Raw genomic sequence first — 22,593 nt, 5'->3', positions numbered from 1 at the left:
TGCTATATTGAATATTTTTTAGAAAAGAAAATACAAGGAATTTAGAATCAGAGGGTCAGCTCTTTCAGAAGTCTGGGTCCAATTCATATCATCTCTCAACCCCTTATTTTTTTAACTAGGGGTAAAAAAATGGCCATAAAAGCAATTATAGCACACAAACACCCTTCTCATAATGTATTTATGAATAACAAAGGAGATAATATATGGAAAGCATTTTGTGATCCAGATAATACAATATAAATGTCAGTCATCAAGTCAGTCAACATGCATTTATTAAACTCTTGCTTTGTGCCAGGCTCTGGGCAAAGCACTTGGGAATACAGAGAAGGACAAATAGCTATTACTATTATTTTAAGATTAGAGGTTGCATTCGGTGGTGGATAGAGAGCAGGCCTATTGGGAGTGGGTGAGTCAGGTAGCTCAATTACCCTCCCAATGCCTCAGGGAACTCTGAAAATGAATCATTGGCAGAGCAGAAACTGGCCTTTATTGGTAGAAGGAGCTCCCTTACCCTGAGCTCACGATAAAAGAACAGTTCCATCAACAACGATAAAAACATATGGCTATAACTGGGGAAATTGCTAAGACTAAAGAGTTTGTTCTCTTAAAAAGGTAAATAATTATTGTGTAATATTTCTTATAATTATTCTTATTCATATATGCAGCAAATCATTTCTTAAGTAAAATTATGGTCCTCTGAGCTGGAAGTTACCAACCGTCTTCAAACCTATCTGAGTTAGGGAGATGTCTACACCAAGGATGTGACAAATGGGTAGTATGTGAAAACAATTTGTTACAATGGCCATGAAGGCAGCTGAAGCAGTTGCTGGGCAGGCATCGAAGGCACCAATGTCATCCACTGCATCCCAGGCATTACTGGTCACCTTGACTTTGGTCTTGCCCCTGGGCTTTGATGACTCTGGAAGAGAGAGTGAGGCTACCTCAGTTAAATCCAATTCATGAACAAGTTAAGAACTCATCACCCCATTATGTCATCGGTCCTCTTCAAAAGTGAAGGATGAACAACAGAATTATGGTAAACCAATAGAGTGCTTGCCTCAATAATAATTTTTAAAAGTCTGATTGGAGATAGGGAGTCAAGATGGCAGAGTAGAAGCAGGACCTCCAGGGGGATCCGGCTTCCACCTTCCCCAATCCATGTAAAAGGGGACTCTAAACAAACTTTGGAGCTGCAGAACCCACAAAATGACACAGAGAAGCTAACCTCCCACTGAGGACAGCCAGGCAGGCCCGCAGGAATCCAGCACAGTGCTCTGGGAGCCGAGCCCAGCCTCTCCCCAGCCGAGGTTTTAGCCGCAGGGTGGACCTGACCAACCACCAGCTGGAGGGACTCCAGATCACCATCAGCTGCGGCCATTTCCAGATTTATCAACACATAGATGCAAAGGACAAAGTAAGAGGTCAGTGCAGTGTGGACTTTGGAACCAACAGTTGGGAGAGCATCAGCTTTTGCCCCCAGGGCGAGAAGCCGCTGAGACGCCTTGGCTCAGATGGAGCCACGTTGCAGCTTCAGCTCCTGGCCTATGGAGTGTAGGGGGACCAAGCAACCAGTCTGAGGGGTAATTGCTCTTGCTTTAACCTGCTTGGGTCTGGATTGCAGTCTAGGGTGGAGGTCCTGGGGTGCGTGACCAGCATGCCAGAGCATATGGAGGCCTCAGAGAGGGCACCCAACTAATACTTCTGGCAGCTGAGAAAACCCCAGCATTTGGGATGAAAGCTCCCCTGTCTGGTGGCAGAGTCCTACTGTGGCAAAAAGCCCAGGGATCAAGTGACTGAGGGGAGACATGACCAGGCAAAGGAAGCAAAACAAACAGAAGATTCCAATATTAGACTCCTATTTTGGGGACAAAAGGGAGCAAAGCATGGAACAGGAGGAAGACAGTGAAGTCAGAACTCCTGCACCAAAAGCTTCAAAGGAAAATACAAGCTGGTTACAGGCCATAGAGGACCTTAAGAAGTGGAGGAAAAATTGGAAAGAGAAATGAGGACGATGCAAGAAAATTACAAAATGAGAAAATCACACCTTAAAAAACAGACTGACTCAATTGGCAAAAGAGGCTCAAAAAGGCAATGAGGAGAGGAATTCCTTGAAAAGCCGAATTTGCCAGATGGGAAAAGAATCTCAAAAGCTCAATGAGGAGAATCGTTCCCTTGGATTTAGATTGGAGCAAAGGGAAGCTAGTGACTTTAAGAGAAATCAAGATAATGTTAAACAGATCCAAACAAATGAAAGAATAGAAGGAAATGTGAAATATCTCATGGGAAAAACCACTGACCTGGAAAATAGATCCAGGAGAGAGAATTTAAAAATTAGTGGACTACCTGAAAGCCATGATCAAAGTAAGAACCTAGAAATCATCCTCCAGCAAGTTCTCAAGGAAAATTGCCCTGATGGTTTAGAACCAGAAGGCAAAATAGAGGTTGAAAGAATCCACTGATCACCTCCTGAAAAAGATCCCAAAAAGAAAACTCCTAGGAATATTATAGCCAGGTTCTGAAATTCCCAGATCAAGGAGAGAACATTACAAGCAGCCAGGAAGAAACAATTTGAATATTGTGGAAACACAATCAGGATAACACAGGTTCTGGCAGCTTCTACACTGAGGGATCGAAGGGCTTGGAATATGATATTCCAGAGGACAGAGGAGCTGGGATTAAAACCAAGAGTCACCTACCCAGCAAAACTGAGTATCATGTTTCAGGGGAAAATATGGTCATTAATGAAAAAACCAGAGTTGAATAGAAAATTTGACAAGAAGCAAGAGAAGCTTGAGAAGGTAAACAGGGAAAAGTAATCATAAGGAATTTATCAAAGTTGAACTTTAACATTCCTACATGGAAAAATAATAATTATAACTGATGAAACTTTTCTCAGTATGAAAATAGTTGAAGGGAATATAAATATATATATGTATATATATATATATATATATGTGTGTGTGTGTGTGTGTCTATATCAGAGGGTACACAGGAGTATGAATACATGTGTGAATGTGTGTATATATGCTTACAGGTATACATAGATAGAGGGCACAGGACCAATTTAATAGGAAGGGATGATACTTAAAAGGGGAAATTAAAAGGTGAAAGAGGAATATAATGAGAGGAAATGGAGAGAGACAGAATGGGGTAAACTATCTCATAAAGAAGAGGCAAGGGAAAAGGGTTACAATGGAAGGGAAGAATAGGAATGCAAAAGGGAATGGGTCTACCTTATTCTCACTGAATTTGGCTCGGGGAGGGAATGAAATACACACTAAATAGGGTATCTCACCCTACAGCAGAGTAGGGGGAAGGGGATGAGAGGGGGGGATGATAGAAGGGAGGGCAGGCTGGGGGGGAGGGAAGTTGAGAGCACCCACTTTTGAAAAGGGACGAGATCAAAGTAGAGAATAGAACAAGTGGGAGGTGGGATAAGAGGGAGGGAAATACAGTCAGTCTTTGATAATGTATCTACTGTGTTAATGTTTTGCATTAGCTACACATGTACAATCTATACTGAACTGCTTATCTTTCCAGTAAGGGTGGGTGACAAGGGAGGTAGGGAATGAATCTGGAATTCAAAGTTTTAAAATAAAATGGTTATAATTATATATACATGTATACTATTATTAATACTATCTTACATATAATTGGGAAAGAAGATACACAGGCACTGGGGCATAGAGATCCACCATGCCCTACTGGAAAAGTCTAAGGTTTATGGGAGAAGATATGGGAGAGAGCAGATTGGAGGAGGGGATATCCTGTGGGACTGCTATTCTGTGGTGGTGGGTAGGGGAAAAACAGGGAGAAAAAAATGTAACTCAAAATCTGGCAGAAATGAATGATGTAAATCAGAAATTAATAAAGCATTTTAAAAATGGAAAAAAAAATCTGATTGACTTAGATCTGAGAGGATGGCAGTCAGCATGGAGCCCTGAGTCAGTGAGGTCACTTCAGAGTCAAGAAAGACGTGGGTTCAGGTTCTGTTTCTGACCAGGAGCAAAGCCTGCAATCTTTTAGTTAATCAAGCAACTCTGCAATGTCTATCTGTTATTGCTAGAGGAATTTCCCTATCAATGTCATTCTTTGTATTTATATCCCTAGTATAAGCACAGTGTCTGAGACATAGTAGGATGCTATTAACAAATACTTATTGATTGATCAGAAAACTTATGGAAACTCATTAAGAAGCAGGAAGCCTCCCATCTTCTAGGGGAGAAGTGGCGGACAGTAGGTCCTGAATAAGACATTTGTTGTCAGAAATAGCCAATGTGTTGCTTTGCTTTACTAGACTCTTCTTAGTTGGGAAGATCAATTAATCAACAAGCATTAGCTGATACCCCCCCCCAAAAAAAAAGCAAAAACATCCTCTGCCCTCAAGGAGCTTACATCCTAAGGAAACCATATGGACATATGTCTACTCTTGTAGTCAAGGGTTCTATTGTGAAAGGGTAAGGGGGAAGACATTGGTAAGGGAAATTATTTTTTTTAATTCCACAGTATTATTTTTTTTAAATTAACCTACTAAAAATGAGAAATGTGTTCAACTGATATTGACATAATCAATTTCCTCTTAAATTTCCTCTCAAAAAAGTCAAGAATTCCAAAAAAAAGCAAAAAAAAGTCAAGAAGAAATAGATCGATTTCTTCCTTTCTTCTTTCTTTTTCTCTATTTCCCATCTCTTCCTTCTCTGTCTCTGTCTGTCTGTGTGTGTGTCTCTTTCTTGCCTGTTCTAAAAGTAAAGACTACATTCCAAATGGTTCCTGTCATTTCTCCAGCCTCCCAAATCTGACCCCAATCCAATCCATCACAGCCCAACTCACCACTGCTGTGACCAGATAGGCTTGAACAGAGAAAAATGGTCTGTTTCAGTATTAATACACTGGGGTCTTGAAGCTAGCTTGGAGAAAACCACACCATGGGCCTTTCTTTCTAGTCTGAAAACTGGAAGACAGAGTCCTGCCAACAGAGTTCTGAACTCAGAGAACACTGTCTCCCCCAAATCTCCACAAAGTTTAGAAGGAGGCAGTGGGGAGAAGGGTGCAGCCGGGGTGGGGGGGCTAGAGAGGGGAAGAAGAGGGGCAAGGAACAAACTGCCCATGTTTTGCTGCTCTGGACAGATATTTAACAAGTAATAGCTAAGAACTTCCAAAAATACTGCAGTCGATGAGCATTTATTTATTTATTTATTTTTGCTTTTTGGAGGAGGGAAGGTAGGGCAACTGGGGTTAAGTGGCTTGCCCAAGGTCACATAGCTAGTTTTGTGTTAAATGTCGGAGGCTGGATTTGAATTCAGGTCCTCCTGACTCCAGGGCTGGTGATCTATTCACTGCGCCACCTAGCCACCGCCATGAGCATTTATTTTTGGGAACTAGATGGCAGTGGACAGAGTGCTGGGCCTGGACTCAGGAAAACCTGAGTTCAAATCTCCCAAAGAGTTTAAGGAACAAAAATGTGCATTGCTAAAGGTCTTAGGGAAGTTAGGTGGCATGGTGGATAAAGCACCAGGCTTGGAGTCAGGAAGACATGAGTTCAAATCCTGCCTCAGACACTTACTAGCTGTGTGACCCTGGGCAAATCACCTCACTCTGTTTGCCTCAGTTTCCTCATCTGTAAAATGAGCTAGAGAAGGAAATGGCAAACCATTCCAGCATCTTTGCCAAGAAAAAAGTCAAAAACAACTGAGCAACAACGAAGATGCACCAGGCATTGTGGTAAGCGCTGGAGATGCAGAGAAAGACAAAATAGCCCCTGCTTTCCAGAAGTTCAGAAAAAACTTGGGAAGATTTACATGAACTGATACAAAATTAAATGAGCAGAACTAGAACATTGTAGACAGTAACAGCACTATTGTATGATGATCAGCTGCGAATAACTTAGCTTTTCTCAGCAATACAATGATCCAAGATGGTTCTGAAGGACTTATGATAGAAAATGCTATCCATTCCCAGAGGAAGAAAAAGCAGACTTTTTCTTTATTTATTTTTCTTAGGGTTTTTTGCCTTTTTTTTTTGTTTTCTTTCACAGAGGGATTTACATGGAAATATGCTTTGCATGACTATACATGTATTACCTACATCAAGTTGCTTGCCCTCTCAATAAGAGGGAGAGGGAGGCAAATTTGCCAAAATTTGAAGGATAAAAGAATGTTTTAAATGTTTTTATATGTAATGTGGGGGGGATAAAATATTAATTTTCTTAAAAAGAAGCTGACAGTTTAATACTGGGGGATTATATCAGATTAGAATAGATTGCACGTGGGGCAGCCAGGTGGCTCAGCGAGTAAGAGCACCAGCTCCAATGTCGGGATGACCTGGATCAAATCCGGGCTCAGATACTCAGCACCACACCCAGAAGTAACTGGCCGTGTAACCTTGAGCAAGTTACTTAACCCCGATTGCTTTAAAAAAAAGAATAGATTGCAGGATTTGCTAAGAATCAAAATAATGTCCCCAAATGGAGTATGCTGTGTCAGGAGGTAGTGAGTTCTCCAATACTAGGAGGGTTTTCAAGTAGAGGCTGAATGATAATAGGCAGGGGGAGAGCATGGTATCATGGAAACAAATAACCTTGGCTTTGGAGTCACCTTATCAGATCTGGGCTCTGCCACTTCCTGCCTGTGTGACCTTTGGCAAGGCAGCCTTCTTAGGGATCACTCAGCTCATCGGCAACATCAGATGCTGGACTAGAAGTCTCTGGGCTTGCCTCCAGCTTGAATCTATGAGCCCAAGTTGGGCAGGGGATCATGCTTCAGGGAGGGTTGGGCTACAAGACCTCAGCCTCCCTGCTGAGACTGTTTTTAATTATGTGCCCAATAGCACTTTAAAGGTACCTTTGGTATGCTTGCCTTTCTTTTAAGAAAAAAAATTATTGACATATTTCATTTTTACATCATCTTCATTTCCAAATATGCTTCTTCTCCCTCCTCTCCCTTTCACCAGGGTTGTTGAGAGGATTAAATGGAATAATATTTGTAAAGTGCTTAGCCTAGTATCTGGCACACTGTAGGTGCTATATTAATGCTTCTTCCCTTCTCTTGTAAAAAGATAAAGGAAGAGGAGAGGAAAAAAGGGAAAGAGAGAGGAGCGGGAGAGAAAGGGAAGAGGGAGAGAGAGGGAGAGAGAGGAAGAAAGGGGGAAGAGAGAGGGGGAGAGAGAGGGAAAGAGGGAGGAGAGAGAGGGAGAGAGGGGGAGAGAGAGATGAGACATAGGGAGGGAGAGAAGGAGAGAAGAAGGGGAGGGAGAAATAGGGGGAGACAGGGAGAGGGAGGGAAAGAGGGAGAGAAAGAGGAAAGGTGGGAGAAGACTGGGAGAGATGATACAGAAAGAAAGGTAGGGATGGAGGGAGGAAGGAAGTGAGGGAGGGGGAAACAGAGAGAAGGGGGAAGGCTGGGAAAGAGAAAGAAAGACAGCAATGAAAGGAAAGAGGGGAGAGAGAGAGAAGGAGAAGGAAGAGCTCCTGAGCTTTGTGCTCTTACAGGGCTTACTCATTTGTGTGTTCAGTTTTCTGTGTTTGCTTACACTATACAATCATAGCTTTAGAAGGTACCTCAGAGACAATTGTATCCAACTCTCACATCTTACAGATAAGGAAACTAAGGTATAGAGAACTTAAGTGATTTGCCCAAAGTTATCCAGTAGAAAGCCTCAGATGTGGGATTTGAACCCGGGTCCCTGGAATACAGAGCCAGAGCTCTTTCTACTGCACTGCTATAATTCCCTAGTTTCAGGATCTCACTGAGGTAGATGGTCCCTCCACTGCTACAGATTACATCACATCTACAACTCACCCTGGGCTCTTCTCATCCATGGCCTCCCACCAATCCTGCACAGATGATCTACCCCAATGCACTGGACTTGTCCCTCTAGGTCTTTATCTTTTCTTCTAATGTGTTGCAGATTTTTGTCTCTGCTGTAGTCAGTCAACATTCTGACTGTGCCCAGGTTTAGAGTACAGGCTCCTTAAGGGGAGCCTGAGTACCCAATGAGATGAAAGCTCTTGTTGGCTTTAGAAATGAGAGAAGACTTCATGGAAGTAGCATTTCACCTAATTCTGTTTAGTCCCTTCCAGTTGGGTCCAGCTCTTCGTGACCCTTTTGGGATTTTCTTGGCAGAGATACTGGAGTGGTTTCCTATTTCCTTCTCCAGTTCACTTTATAGATGAGGAAATTGAGGTAAATAGGATGAAATGACTTGTCAAGGGTCACACAGTGTCTGAGGGCTGATTTGAACTCAGGTCCTCCTGACTACAGGACTAACATTCTGTCCACTGTACCATCTAGCTACCCATTTAACCTAAACCTTGAAGGAAAGCAAGGATTTCAGTAGGTGGAAATGGCGAAGTGTGTTCTGGGCAATGTGTTGAATTTGGGAAACAGCTAGTCATCCTGTTTCATTAAAACAAAGAATTCCTCCAGGTGCCTAAAAAAGGTGTTTTAGAGTCAAATTGAGGAAAACCTTCAGTACCAAGCTAAGGAGTTTATATTTCATCCCATGGGCCAGGCAGAACTTTTGATAGGGGAGTGTGTTCATACCTAGTGCATAGTGAGTTGGGTGGCAGTGACACATGAGGTCTGGGCTTTGGGAAAATCACTTTGGTGGCTGTGCAGAAGATGAACTAAAGACGGAAGAGGTTTGAGATAGAGTGTCCAAACAGAAGGCTCTCAAAAGAGGGGGAAAAGATAATAAGTCTACAGAAAGACTCGTTTGCACAGCCATATGGAGGGTGGATTAGAGAGGAGATATTTTAGGTCTCTGACTTGAAGGCACATCATTCTATCTTTCTGAAACTGTTTTCCGATCAGGGAGGATCAATTACATAGTTAGTTAGAAGGGGCCTCAGAGATCATATAATCCAGTCATATGAGAGGTTTCTAACCATACCATACCATACCAATGGCCTCTTCATGAAACACATGAGACTTACCCCAGAAGCACCACTAATACATTTAGTAGGTACTTTGTTACCTATGTGGAAACTGAGAACATGATGTGATTCCCTGGACCCTTTCCTACCTATTCTCTGTAACTGAGGGAAAGAGAAGGACCTGTGATTTCACTGGCATATGGATCTGCCCAGTGAGGAAACTCCCTTTACCAATGCAGGGCAGCTTCTCTTCCAGAGTTCCCTAGATCTCTGGGGTCAACCTGAAACAGAAGCAGGGGCCACTAAATAAGGATCCCTTTGGGCCACATCTTCACTTGGAAAACCACATGTGTTTATATATTTCTTTTTTTTTAAATTAATACATCAACATAGTAAAATCAGATAGAAACTACATTTTAATCTGGTTCAAGCTGCACTCAGTGGTATTGTAGGTCACTCAGAGGCAAAATGATTAACCCAGAATGCCCCAGTCAGAATGAGTCAGAGGCAAGACTTGAACCAAGGCTTTCCTCACTTTGAGGACAGCTCTCAGCTAGCTCTCTCTCTCTCTCTCTGTTTCTCTCCCTCTCTCTTTCTCTTTTCTTCTTCTCTATGTTTCTCTCTCTCTCTTTCTCCTTCCCTCCCTCTCTGTCTTCTTCTCCTCCTATCTCATATGTATATATATATACACATACACATATATACACACGTATGTATACACATACATGTTGTGCCATTTTAGTTCCCTAATCCTGCCATTTCCTTAACAAAAGATCAATCATCTCTTTCCTCCACTAGCTATAAGGCTTAAACACACACCAGAGCCCATTTTAGTAAATTTATACTAAGGTGTACTTGCCTGATATCTGAGATCCTTTTCAGAGACCAGGGTTTGAAAGGCCTAGGTCCCCCCAGGGCCCCTGGAGGCATGACAGGAGACAGTGAATAATGTAGCAGGACATCTGAGCCAGGCAACAGCTATACAGGTAAGTATTACTCAGTATTATTATCAGCCCCATTTTAATAGATGAAGACATGAAGCTGAAAGAGTATAAATGAGTCTCTGAGAAGCACACAGTTAGCAAGTAGGGCAGGCAAGTTTGGAACCCAGATTTCACTTGTCTCTAAGCCTGGCACTTGCCCCTGCCCCCAACACTTTATGCCTCCTCTTGGGAAAAGGATGCTGGCAGTGGAGAACTGTCAGAAAGGAGAAACAGAGTCAACACAAGATCAAGCCCCCATGGCTCAGTTTTCCCTAGTCTATACCCTAGTTGATAAATTGCTTTATAAATGGAGGCATTGTGGCATAATGATACTTGAGGGTCAGATGATCTGATGTTGGAACAATGATTAGACTAGAGTCACTAGCAACCCTAGACAAATCATTTAACTTCTTAAAGTCCTAGTTTCTTCAACTGTAGAATTAAGATAATACCTGAGGTCAAATCCTGTTTCTGTCACTTATCACTTATATAACCTTGGGCAGGGTCACATAAGGTAGCTAGTTGGCACAGTGGATAGAGTGTTGGCCTGGTAAGCAGAAGGACCTGAATTCAAAAAAGGCCTCATAGTTATATGACCCTAGGCAAGTCATTAATCCTATTTGCCTCAGTTTCCCTATCTGTAAAATGAGTTGGAGAAGGAAATGGCAAACCACTCCAGTATCTTTGCCAAGAAAATCCTAAATGGAGCCATGAAGAGTCAGGCAGGACAAACTGACTAAACAATGGCAATAAAGGTCAGTTTTCTCATCAGTAAGTTGAGGAGTAAATGGTCACTAAGTTTCCTTCCTGATGTAAATCCGTCATCCTAAAATCTTGTGGCTACTTTTGTTGTTGTTGTTGCTGACTGGTTTCTGACTCTGTGACCCCATTTGGGATGGTTACCTTATAGGAAAAGTCCTTCGTAAGGCTTAAAGTAATAGAGAAACATGAGTTGTTGGTATGGTAGAGAGGAGAAGGGAAAGGTAGAAAGACCCATGATTACCACATCTACCATGTGGCACTGCGGCTACACATGTTTTATCATGGCCCCAAATGCAGCTATGGAACAAACCCGATAGCCCTGGTTTACTAAAATCAAGCAATCTGTTGATCCAAACTTTGGCAAACCCCACTACACCAGGATTAAATGTACATTCTTAGCTCCACCTAGTGGTGGTAAGTGAGCACGATGTTTAGTGCTAAGCCCATTTTTCCAAGGTCTAGTTAAAATCTGCCTCCCCTGTTTCAAATTGATGCAGCAGTTTTTAACCAATCTGTGCGTACACATTACATCTTTCTAGTTCAACATAAGCTCTTTGAAGCCAGGAACTGTGTCTTATTTCAGCTTTGTATTTAGTATTCATTCATTAATTCAACCAGTATGTATTAAGTACCTGCTTGTAGGCTCAACACTGGGCTGGGTGCCAGGGATCCAAACACAAAAATGAGACAGGGTCTCATGTAAGCTCAATGAGCTTACAGTCTATTGGGGGTGGGGAGAAATGGGGCAGACACATGTATGAGTGAAAACGAAATATACACAAAGAAAAGATACAATTTGAGGATGCAGTGGGGACCAAGAAAGGCCTAATGTAGGAAGAAGCATTTTAAATGAGCTCTGAAGGAACCTAGGGATCCTAAGAGGTGGGGCTGAGGAAGGAGGACATCCCAGGGAGATCAAATTTCACTTACAAAGTAAATTTCAATATGGCTGAAACATAGAGCTGTCTCCTTTGAGTTTCAGCTAAAATCTCATCTTCTTCAGAAAGTCTTTCCTAATCCCTCTTAATTCTAATGTTTTCTCTCTTGGTTGATTAGTTCCTAAGTCTCCTGTCTATGGTATACTTATACATAAACAATATATGACACATAGTAGGCATTTAATAAATGTTTATTGACTGAGTAACTGAGTAAAGGAGGTAAAATGTACTAAGCTTGGAAAAGTAACCTAGAGTCAGATTGTGGAAGCATTTAAATGATAAAGGGAGTTTATGCTAAAGGCAATGGAGAGTCACCAAAGCCTCACAAACAGGGGGATGGCAAACTTTCATCTGTGCTTTAGGAATATTACTTGGGTCACTAAGTGGAAGATAGACTAGAGAGGGGAGAGACCCAATACAGAGTAAGTAGTTAGAATGCTATTGCAATGGCCCAAGATGGAGGTGATGAGGTTCTGAACTATCATGGTGGCTGTGGGAAGAAGGAAAAAGAAGACACTACACCTAAACTCTTCTCACATAGAGTTATACAGAGATAGATAGATAGATAGATAGATAGATAGACAGATAGATAGATAGATAGATAGATAGATAGATAGATAGATAGAGATGATAGATATAGATGGATGAATGAATAGAGACAAAGAGAGATATAGATATATACACACACATATACATATATAGGTGTCTATGTATACACACATATCATATATGTTGTTTTGTCATTGTTGATAGTATATTTGTCAACAAGACTTGGCAACTGATTGGACCTGGGAGGGAGGGAGAGAATAAATGTTTGTTGAATAGAATTGAATTGAGTGAATAGCAAAGCACTATGCTGGGTCTTAAAAATACAGAAATAGAAATGGCAGTTCTTTCTCTCAAAGAGTTAATAGTCTACTGGGAGAAATAACAGTACTAGAGTTGAGCACTGGATTTGGAGTCAAAGGGAGGGAGGGAAAGGGTATTTATTATGCACTCATTATATGACTTACTGTGCTAAGAGCTTCACAAATATGATCTCATCTGTTCCTTGCAACCCTGGGAGGTAGGTGTTATTGTGATCTCCACTTTACAGTTGAGAAAATTGAGGCAAAGTGACTTACCCAGAGTCACAGAGCTGGAAAATATCTGAGCAGATTTGAGCTCAAGTCTTCCTGACTCTTGGCCCAGAGTTCTATCACCTAGCTGAGTTCAAGCTGGGCTTTGTTAGTTGTTAGCTATGTGACACTGGGCATGTCACTTTACATTGTTGGGCCTCAGTTTCCTCCTTTGTAAAAAAACAGTGGGCAGGGGGAGTTGGACAGGATGCTTTCTAGGGAATCTTCCAACTCTAAGTTCTAAAGTTCCTTCTAGATCTAATATTCAATGAGATACTGTTGACAATTACAAGGTAAGACATAAGCCTTCTCTCTACTCTTGGGCTCTCCTTGATGCACGGAGACAATGTTTATCCACCTGTATCCATCAATACAGGGCTTTGGTTTTGAGTTCCTTTGCTAGTATCAAGGAAGGGTCATCTGCATGTAAGTAAAAGGCAAGGGGTATGATAATACAGATTGCAGACTTTTTCAAAGACAGGAAATATTTATTATAATGAAGGCTCAGATTAATAAGACAGAGAAGCTGAGAACTTCTGAGGGCAGCCTAACAGTCCTCTGGCTAATAAACTGTGAGACCATGGGAAATAGAAAATGAGAAATAAGGAAAATGGAATGTGATGTCCAATATTTTTTTTTACTTGTCCTGTGATTTCACAAGTATAGGGAATTTCTAGTGAAGAATTCCCAGGCAAATACAAATTATCACCTGACTTACAGCTTGTAGTCTTTGGAACTGCCTACATTAAGAGATAAAGGGACTTACTTAGGGTCAGCCTGTAATGTGCTAGAGGCAGGATTTGAACTCAGGTCTTCCAGTCTCTTTTGCCAACTCTCTATCCAATATGGTACCCTGCCTCTTGTCCCATTACTAACCCAGAAATGTCAGTTGACACATGGCCAGGAGGTGGGGTGATCTCTATCCTTTAAGGGCAAATTTGAGACAATATCAAGACATTTTGTTAGTTATCCTCTCCCCCTATTAGTGCCTTTTACTTGCTACTGGTCTCTGTCCCTCTTTCCCCTTTCACCCCATTCCTTCTGAAACCAATGCCCCAAGGCTGTCCGTAGCTATACAATGGCTTCCTTGTTAGCAGCCTAGTCTTATGATTCATCCTCTGACACGACTCTATGCTATGGAACTTTCTCCCCTTGCCATAAAAAGGCATCTTATTCTACAATCCCATTCTCAGACAATGTGGTCAAATAATTTCCATAGAATCCTAAAATATTACAGCTGAAGGAAATCAACAAACCAACATGAATTTCTGAGGCACCTACTATGTGCCAGGGAATTCAAAGAAAAATTGAGATAGTTCCTGCTCACAAAGAGCTTACATTCTATTAAACTGATAAACATAAAATGGACATTTGCTCAGGTTTTCCCTTGTTGTTTACAAGAATAAACCCCCAAATCTGAAATGGTTTTTAGAAAGTTTATTAGATATTTATTAAGCCAGAAAGGAGGGGAAAGTTAGAAAGCTCCCTCTGCCCAGGTTCTGGAAGGTTTACATTATTTAGGATTTTGACAAAGGTTTCTACACATAGGTCATGCGTAAATCACATGAAGGGTACCCAAAACATGGGGAAAACCAAAATTCTTTGTACCCATTTCCATTATTCTTAGAGAATTACTTGGGTTAGGGCAATATTCTGGGTGCAGTATCTAGTTGGATTTAAATGGTATTATAATTAAGAAGTTTTCCAAAGAATATTATAAATGATAAATAATAATCTATAGTCCCCTTTTTTGGACTTAAGTCCAACATTCTCATACTACCAAAAGTATAATTGTAGAAGTAGAAAAGTTGGGTTATGGTATCAAAGGGAATTTATTAAAATAAGCTGAATCAATGGATGCATCCTCATTATCCATTCTGTCTAAAGCTTGATATAGTTCATTTAAGGAGGGAGAGGGTTGGTGACAGACTTTTTCCTATGTCTCATAGTCAGCAAGATCAATTTGAGTAAGTCCCAGGGGTTGTAAGCCAGGGGGCTTAAACTTACATTAGGGAACAAGTGCACTGTGGCCATGAGTACCACAAAAATCATAATCCTATGTTTCCTTTCATGTCATAAAAGTTCAACAAACTTAGCTCAGTAAATAGAGTTATGATCTCATATATCTGTTAAGGAGACAAACCTCATGAAATAGATTCTGAAGGTAAACTAAGTCAGGTTACAGATTAAACTACATTTAGATGGTTCACAATGGATTGATTGAGAGGGGAGATTTATATATCATCAAGGTAACCAAGAAAATTAGGATGAGGGAAATCCTCCCTTATACAGTTACTAGGGGTGGCTGCTATTTAGCTGGTTACAGTTGTGTTCTGTTCTTCGTGATCTCTCAGGGGTTTTCTTGACAAAGATACCAGAGTAACTTGTCATTTCCTTCTTTCCAGCTCATTTTACAGAGGAGGAAACGGAGACAAAAAAGGTTAAGTAACTTGCCCAGGGTCACAAAAAAATAACCAAATCACTTTAAGAAGCTCAAACTTTCCTTTGTCTTCTGAGGAATGTCTAACAGTTAACATTATTCTTCCATAAGCCAAGTTTTGTCAGGTGAGGTTAATATAAATGGAAGACTTTCAGTTAACCAAAAAGTTACAGGAGAAACAATCCCCTAAACAATAAATAAAAGGAATTAGGGCATGCCTTTCTTCCAGGCAAATATAAACAACATGAAACCAAAATAAAAACAATTGGGTGTTATTAACATCCATCTCTAACACAAAGTCTCCTTGTTTCTGGTAACCTCACCTGACCAAAACTTGATTTGTGGAAGAATAAGATAACCAGTTCATGTGATGAAAATCAGTTCAAACCTTTGCTCACCTCCTCACATTTCTAAAGGGCTCTTTTCACAACTCTGCAGGGTAATTTTATTTGGTTGTAGGTATTTTTGGGGGGAGATCTAGGTCTGCAACTTTATTAGTATATACAATGAAACTATTATCAACCTCATTTTATAACAAAGGACTGTTCATCTCAAAGATGTTAAGTGACTTGGCCAGGGTCATGAAGCTACTTAGTGTTGGTGCTTGGATTTGGGCTTGGGTATCTCCCAACACTAGCTCTAAACACAGGGACTGGTACACAGTAAGAGCTGAATGAGTGCTTGTTAACTGACTCCAACTCCAGCACTCTTTTTAAACCATGCCTCACTGCCTCTACTATTACCATCAGTGTTTATTAAATGCCTCCTATGAGTCAGGCACTAGGAGATACAAAGTCAATGAACAAATTCTACTTGCAAAGAATCTTCACTCTAATGGAAGTAAGGTGCAGGGCAGGGGGAGTAAGAGAGACAGGATTAGGTGGCAAATGACATAACCTGTTGATGCTTAGGGTTTTAAGGTTTTCTGATTGAACTCTGGTGATGTTAAAGGTTGTGATATGTATGTACTGAGACACTCTGGAGACCAGGAAAGCTCTCTTAGAAGCTGAGTCAACAACAACATTTCAGCTGATCTCTTTGCTTTGCCTGATTTTTCAAATAAACCTACAGAAAACTCCCTTTACTAATGCAAGTCAGCACCCACGCTTTAACTGATTGCCGAGTGGGTTGGTCACTTGCCTCATTTTAACCAGCCAATATGGCCAAAGTCTTCCCACCTCAAAAGCTGCCTGAGTCACAGTTGACCTCACCTCCCAGAGGTCAGGTCTCATATGGTGGAGTGAACATCACTGAGCTTGTCTCCCCTGGGCTTCTTTGCATGTGTCTTCCACTCTACTGCACCCCATGGCCTTGGGTTCCCACATCCTATTTCTACTCAGAGTTCAAGACTGAGACCAAGAGAAGCCTGGAAAACCTGAGTCCCATGACTATCCCTTGCAGAGAATGGAATAATTGGGTCACTACTCAATCAACAAGTACATTGATTCATGCCCTTGGATGGTTTCCCAGGGCTGAGGGAAAGGGTTCAAAGTAATTAGAAACCTGAATGACTAGATGGAATGGTTAATGATGGGTCTCACATCTCACAGTGATGGCTCTTCTTAAGCATAAGTCCAGCTTGTATTGGGGGAAGGAGAGATCACTGATGATATCATTAGGGACCCATTTCCTTAATGAATGAATCTGGGAGCAGATATGCATTGTAATTGAGTAGAAAGATTTAAGGGAGAGAGAATACTTCAGAGACTGGATGTCCATTTACCAGAGATGTGCCCAAAGGGATTCTGGGTCAGATATGTGAGAAACATGATGACCTCTGAGGTCTCTGCCCATCTTAAGGTTACGTGATCCTGAGCATTTGAGATGGAAGACACCTTGGCAACAGCTGAGTCCCACTGTTTCACAAATGAGGAAACTGAGAGCCAAAGAAGGATCTTGCCCCAGGTCTCACAGATTATTATTGGCAGAGCTGAGCTATAGAAGCCAGCTTGCTGACTCTTCGTATGTTGCTTTTTTTCCCATTATACCTAGAGTAACTCAAATCAAAATTTGAAAAGAAAATTTTAACCACAAAAGATAAAAACTGGCCAAAACACAACCCCTAAGTAAGAAACAACAGACTCCTGTGATAAAAAAAATACTAGGCAAACCAGTCAAAAACTGGCCAGTCGACAACTCAAATTAAATCATGGACCTTCCCTAGTGGTTTAGCATGAAAATTAGAAACTAGTTCCCTGAATCTGAAATGGTAACAAAGACTTTAGGACCAACTTTGACATCTTCTAATTAAGGAACTCCTATTGGATTTGCTCTTGTGTCAGAATCTCAATCATCATCTGCTTTAAGCATTCAATTCTGTGTGTGGGATTAGATCTTTCTGTCTCCCCTGGTGTCAGATTTTATGCAAAGCCTTGCTGAAATCCAGGCATATTGTATAGATGGAATCTCTTGGTGGTAATATGACTTGATAGTGAAGAACCCAAATTGACTCTTATAAACCATCTCTTCAATAAGATATCATTCTAAACTTTGGCCAGGAATTGAAATCCCATTGAATACAGTAAAGGAGAAGAGACAGAAAGAATAGTACAGAGGAGACTAGCTCAGGATGGGGAATAATTGAGAACAGACCTCTTTTAAGGTAGACTATTGTTTAGCCAAACTTGAAGTCAGCAAGGTACTCTATGCACAGGGTTCCAGTAAAATGTCTATCAGCATTGAAGATACAGAAGCATGAGAGATTTCAGGTCTAATAATGGTCAATAAAAGGCAAGGTTACTGGAAGGATTTCAATTCTCAGCCAAATTTTTAAATGATCTATTATTAAATATACTAAATATTTCTATTTATATTATATAAAATATATATTGATATATATCATTTTATAATATTTATATTATATAAAATGTAACTATAATATTTATTTACATTAAATATTTCTTATATAATGTTATATTTCATATACTGTATATTATAAATATATGTATATTTATAAGCATTTAGAAAAGGAAGCAGTGATCACTAAGAGCCAGTATAGGTTCTCCAAGTACAGGTTATATCAAAACTAAGGGAATGTCACTTGACTTGGATTTTCAGCAAGGTTTTAAACAAAATTTCCCACTAAATCCTTACAGGCAAAATGATGAGATTTGGACTCGATCAGGGCTTCTTAAACTTTTTCCACTTGTGAGTCCTCTTCACGGTTAGGCAGTGTTGCTTGGTGATGAGTGGCCTGAGGGCCTGTGCAGTGCAAAGTGTGCATGCTGTGTGCTCGGAACCAAGGCTGCAGTGGAGCTGTATGATACAACATGGGCAAGCGCTGCCAGAAATACCTTGGATTCATTACACACTTGATTTTTAATTAGTTTTTGGTCATTACATTCAGAAACCTTTTACTGTTAACTAAATTTTTTACAACCTCCTAAGAGGTCGAAACCCACAGTTTAAGAAGCGTTGTGCTAGATTACAGGTGAGGAGGAGGAAATGAGTAGTTTTGCCTTCTCTCTCATACACTGTCATCGTTCCAGCCATGCTGTACAATGAATGATTCTATCCCTCCCTTGATGCTCCTACTTCCAGCCTAGCAAAAAAAAAAAAAAAAAGGATTATGCCTCATTTCCTCTGGTTCTGTCATTGATCATGGGCCTGCCAGGAGTCTTGTTTTTTAAGTTCTGATCTGAGTAACCCTTAGTATAATAGGAAAAATCACCATAGTGAGAGCCAGCAGCATGACTTCTAGACCTCGACTCTGCCAGTATCTCTCTGTGAGACCTCGGGCAAGGTAATCAAGGTCCAGGTGATCATGTATAAAGTCACTACATGACTCCTGAGAAGCAGCATAACATAGTGGATAGAATACTAGACAATTTTGAATCAGAAGGACCTGGGTTCAAATCCTGTCTCAAATTCTTATTAGTTGTGCGACCATGAGCAAGTCACTTAACCTCTCTATTCTTTCATTTCCTCATCTCCAAAATTAGAGGAAAGGGAAGGCAGCTAGCACTAAATCTATGATTCCTGGCTTGACAGGGAGACAGGAATCCTATTGCTGTCCAAAGTGTTATGTTCATTGAGCACTACCTTCTATACAGAGCCTTCCTTGATCTCTCTGGATGCTAATTGTCTCCCTCTTCTCTCTTGTATTTAATCTCATTATATTAACTTGTGATTGTACCTGTTGTCTCTCCCCCATTAGAATGTAAACTCCTAGAGAACAGGAATTTCATTCCCTATCTTTATGTTCCCAATACTGAGGATTGAGCTTAGTACATAGTAGGTGGTTAATAGATGCTTGTTAATTGATTGATCTGAGTTACTGGTTTAAAAGGATGCCTGAGGTCTAACACAAAGAACAGACTCAGTTGGTTTTCTCACACAGGCTTTATGAAAGAGAGAAGTTATCAATCTATAAATGATACTTAGGCACTAAGTCTGCTCCTCACAAATCCTCTGGCCAAGGGAAGATCCTGACCCTTCCCCAATCCTCACCTTTCATTCCTATTAGATATAATGCCCAGTTCCAAGAATTTACACTCAGTTCTCAAGCTTTTTGGTCTCAGGACCCCTTTGCACCCCTAAATATTATTAAGGACTCTTCCACCCACAAGAGCTTTGGTTTATCTATCAGTCTTTACCATTTCAGTTGTTTTTCAGTTGTATCTGACTCTTTGTGACCCCATTTGGCTTTTGGGTTTTTTTTTGTTTTGTTTTGGTTTTTTGGCAAAGTTACTGGAGTGGTTTGCCATTTTCTTCTCCAGCTCATTTTACAGATGAGGAAATTGAGGCAAACAGGGTTTAGTAACTTCTCCAGGGTCACACAACTGGTAAGTGTCTGAGGCCAGATTTAAACTCAGGTCTTCCTAACTCCAGGCCCAGCACCCTATCCACTGAACCACCTAGTTGCCTCCATAATGTTCACCATATTAAAAATTAAAATGTCTTTACCTCATAGACCTCCAGAAAGGATCTTGAAGATACCCAGGCATCCACAGTAACCCTTAGTATAATAGGAAAAATCACCATAGTGAGAGCCAGCAGCATGACTTCTAGACCACCCTTTGAGAACCATTGCTTTACACAGATCATAACTGGTTCATGCAGTGTTTACCCCTCAGAATGATTCTTCACCCTGATGTCAAGTCATGGGCAAAATCCAAGGCTTGAGTGATACATGGGGTCCCAAGTAAGCTATTATGGCCCTCACTCTGGCTCTCCTTCCATGACAACCTCCCACAACCACATCTCCTTACCCCTGCCCTCTTCCCTGACTCTCTTGTTTTCTCACCAATGGCATGTGTGAACAATCAAGTCCATTGCATGAAACCTGAAAGGGGGTGGGGCATAAATACAATTCTTTCCTGACCATCCTTTAGTATCAAAGCCAAGAATTCCCTCCTTCTAACTTCTTGCCAGCTTTCAAACATTCTCCTCTATGCTCCAAAGATCCAAGACTAAGTAATTGTCTTTGCCGGCTGAAATTAACCAAAAACCTAACCACTGAGTTATGTATGATGAGAACCACACAGGAGGAACTGGAAGCAAAAGACTCTTTCATGTCACAGGCAAATGTTGAAATAAGGATTTGTCTTCAAGCAGGAAAGATGGGAAAATCCCAAATTGACCCCAACCAAACTGCAGAAAGCATTATAGCCAAGTTCTCATACTGGTCCACAGGATACATGGCATGATACTGGGCATCATGAGGGTAGAAACAGAAAAAAAAACTATTCTAGAGACTGTGTGGTATAGTGGCTAGAGTATTGGGTTCAAATCTTACCCTCATGCACTTAGCAGTTGTGTGACCTCAGGCAAATTATTTTACCTTCTCTGAACCTCAGTTTCTGCATCTATAAAATCGTCTACCTCCTAGGGGTTATTCTGAGGTTCAAGTGAGATGATGTGTGTAAAGTGCTTTGAAAAACTTTAAGATGCCACATAAATGTGAGTTGTTATTACAGCCTTCAGAATTCTGAATGCCTGTCTTATTTTAATCAAACCCAGAACTGAACACAACAGTCCAAATAGGGTCTAATGAGGACAAAAGACAGAGAGGACTCTCATCCGAAGCTATGCCTCTCAATGTAGGTTAAGATCCCATCAGCTTTTTCAGGGGCCACATCATACTGCTGACTCATTATTCTCGTGGTCCACTGAGACCCCCAGATCTTTTACAAACTGATATCTAACTACATCTCTTCACGTTGAATTTGAGCTCACATTGTCCCTGTCTCCTTTTAATATATTTAGTCTAGCCCATCTATCTACCTGTCTACACTGAGAGAAATGATTATGAACTAATAGATTTGGGGAGATTCAGTGTTTCCTCTTTCTTTTCTATTTTCAAGACCTCACTCTCTGAAGGTCAAGTTAAACTTCTCCTCTATCTGACCCAACCCAATCCTACAAGGAATCTCTAGTCTCAGGTAGAGACAGAACTCTTTGTCTAGATAGCCCAAGGTTGGGAGTGGTCTGAGTATAGAGATAATTTCTCCGTCCAGGTGTGACATGATGTCACTCTTAGTCCGTCATTTTAATATAGACCACCTCCTATTGTGTTAAGCAATCAGAATTGATTGCTACTCTTATTCCAGAAGAACATATAAGCTCTAAGACCACCACCATGATTGTCTTTGGTCTAGGAGAGATGACCAAATAACCATTCTTTTATTAATAATGTGCTGGCCTTATTAATTAAAATAAAACTATGTCTCTTGAACCCTTTTAATAGCCACAGCACACACACACACACACACACACATATACATAATGCTTCCATCCAGTGTGTTAGCTATCCCTCCAAGCTCTTCTATGTGTCTGTCCATGTCATTGATGAAAGTGTTAAGCAGCCCAAAACCAAACACACATCCCGGCACTCTAGTGAAGACTTCTTATCAAGTTGATATGGAGCCATTAATGATCATTCTTTGAGTCCAGCCATTCCTCTAGCTCTGAATACATCTAATTGGATGACCACCACATCTCTTTATTTTCTCCATAAAAACAGTATGCTACCCCATATCAAATGCTTGGGTAAAATCAAATTACCTCTTACCTACAGCATTCTCCTGGTGTATCAGTTTAGTAATCCCATCCAAAAAGGAAATAAGGTTAGTCTCACACAGGTTTTTCTTGAGGAAACCATACTGACTCTTTGTAATCTCCACTTTCTTGTCTAGTCAGTCACCAATCATCTCCTTAATGACTCATCCTAGAATTTTCCCAGGAACTAAATTATTGCAGACTCCACTTTCTTTTCCTTCTCCGCCTCACCTCTCTTTTTTCTTAACCGGAACATTTGCCATTCTCCAGTCCCTTTCTCCATAACTATTCACCTTTCTTTTCTTTTTACTTTTATTTTAGATTCAAACACCAAAACACAAATAGAGAATAGAGAAAAGAAACAAAAATATATCATAAACTTAAATATTGGAACCTAAATACAAAGTAAGAAAGAAAAAAAATGTCATGTGCATAGCAGAACATAAGAGAGGATTCAAATTATGTAACAATACATTTTCAT

The 22,593-nt window shown here is 40.7% G+C and overlaps 1 long non-coding RNA gene across 1 annotated transcript; it reads right to left on the bottom strand.

Moving 5' to 3' along the window:
- Positions 1 to 256: 256 nt before the first annotated feature.
- LOC138169800 (uncharacterized) lies at positions 257 to 22,270 on the bottom strand. Its single transcript, XR_011170467.1, has 2 exons — positions 22,126 to 22,270; positions 257 to 919 (listed from the first exon to the last, which is right to left on the bottom strand). It is a non-coding gene; the product is annotated as an uncharacterized lncRNA (long non-coding RNA).
- Positions 22,271 to 22,593: the final 323 nt, after the last annotated feature.

The sequence above is a fragment of the Petaurus breviceps genome, unplaced genomic scaffold (genome assembly GCF_028583685.1).
Source record: "Petaurus breviceps papuanus isolate PSGF00001 unplaced genomic scaffold, PetGlider_PUasm1.0 379, whole genome shotgun sequence".
In the NCBI taxonomy this organism is placed as follows: Eukaryota; Metazoa; Chordata; class Mammalia; order Diprotodontia; family Petauridae; genus Petaurus; species Petaurus breviceps.
The sequence above is the reverse complement of the archived record's forward strand: the minus strand, read 5'-3'. Positions and strand labels throughout refer to the sequence as shown.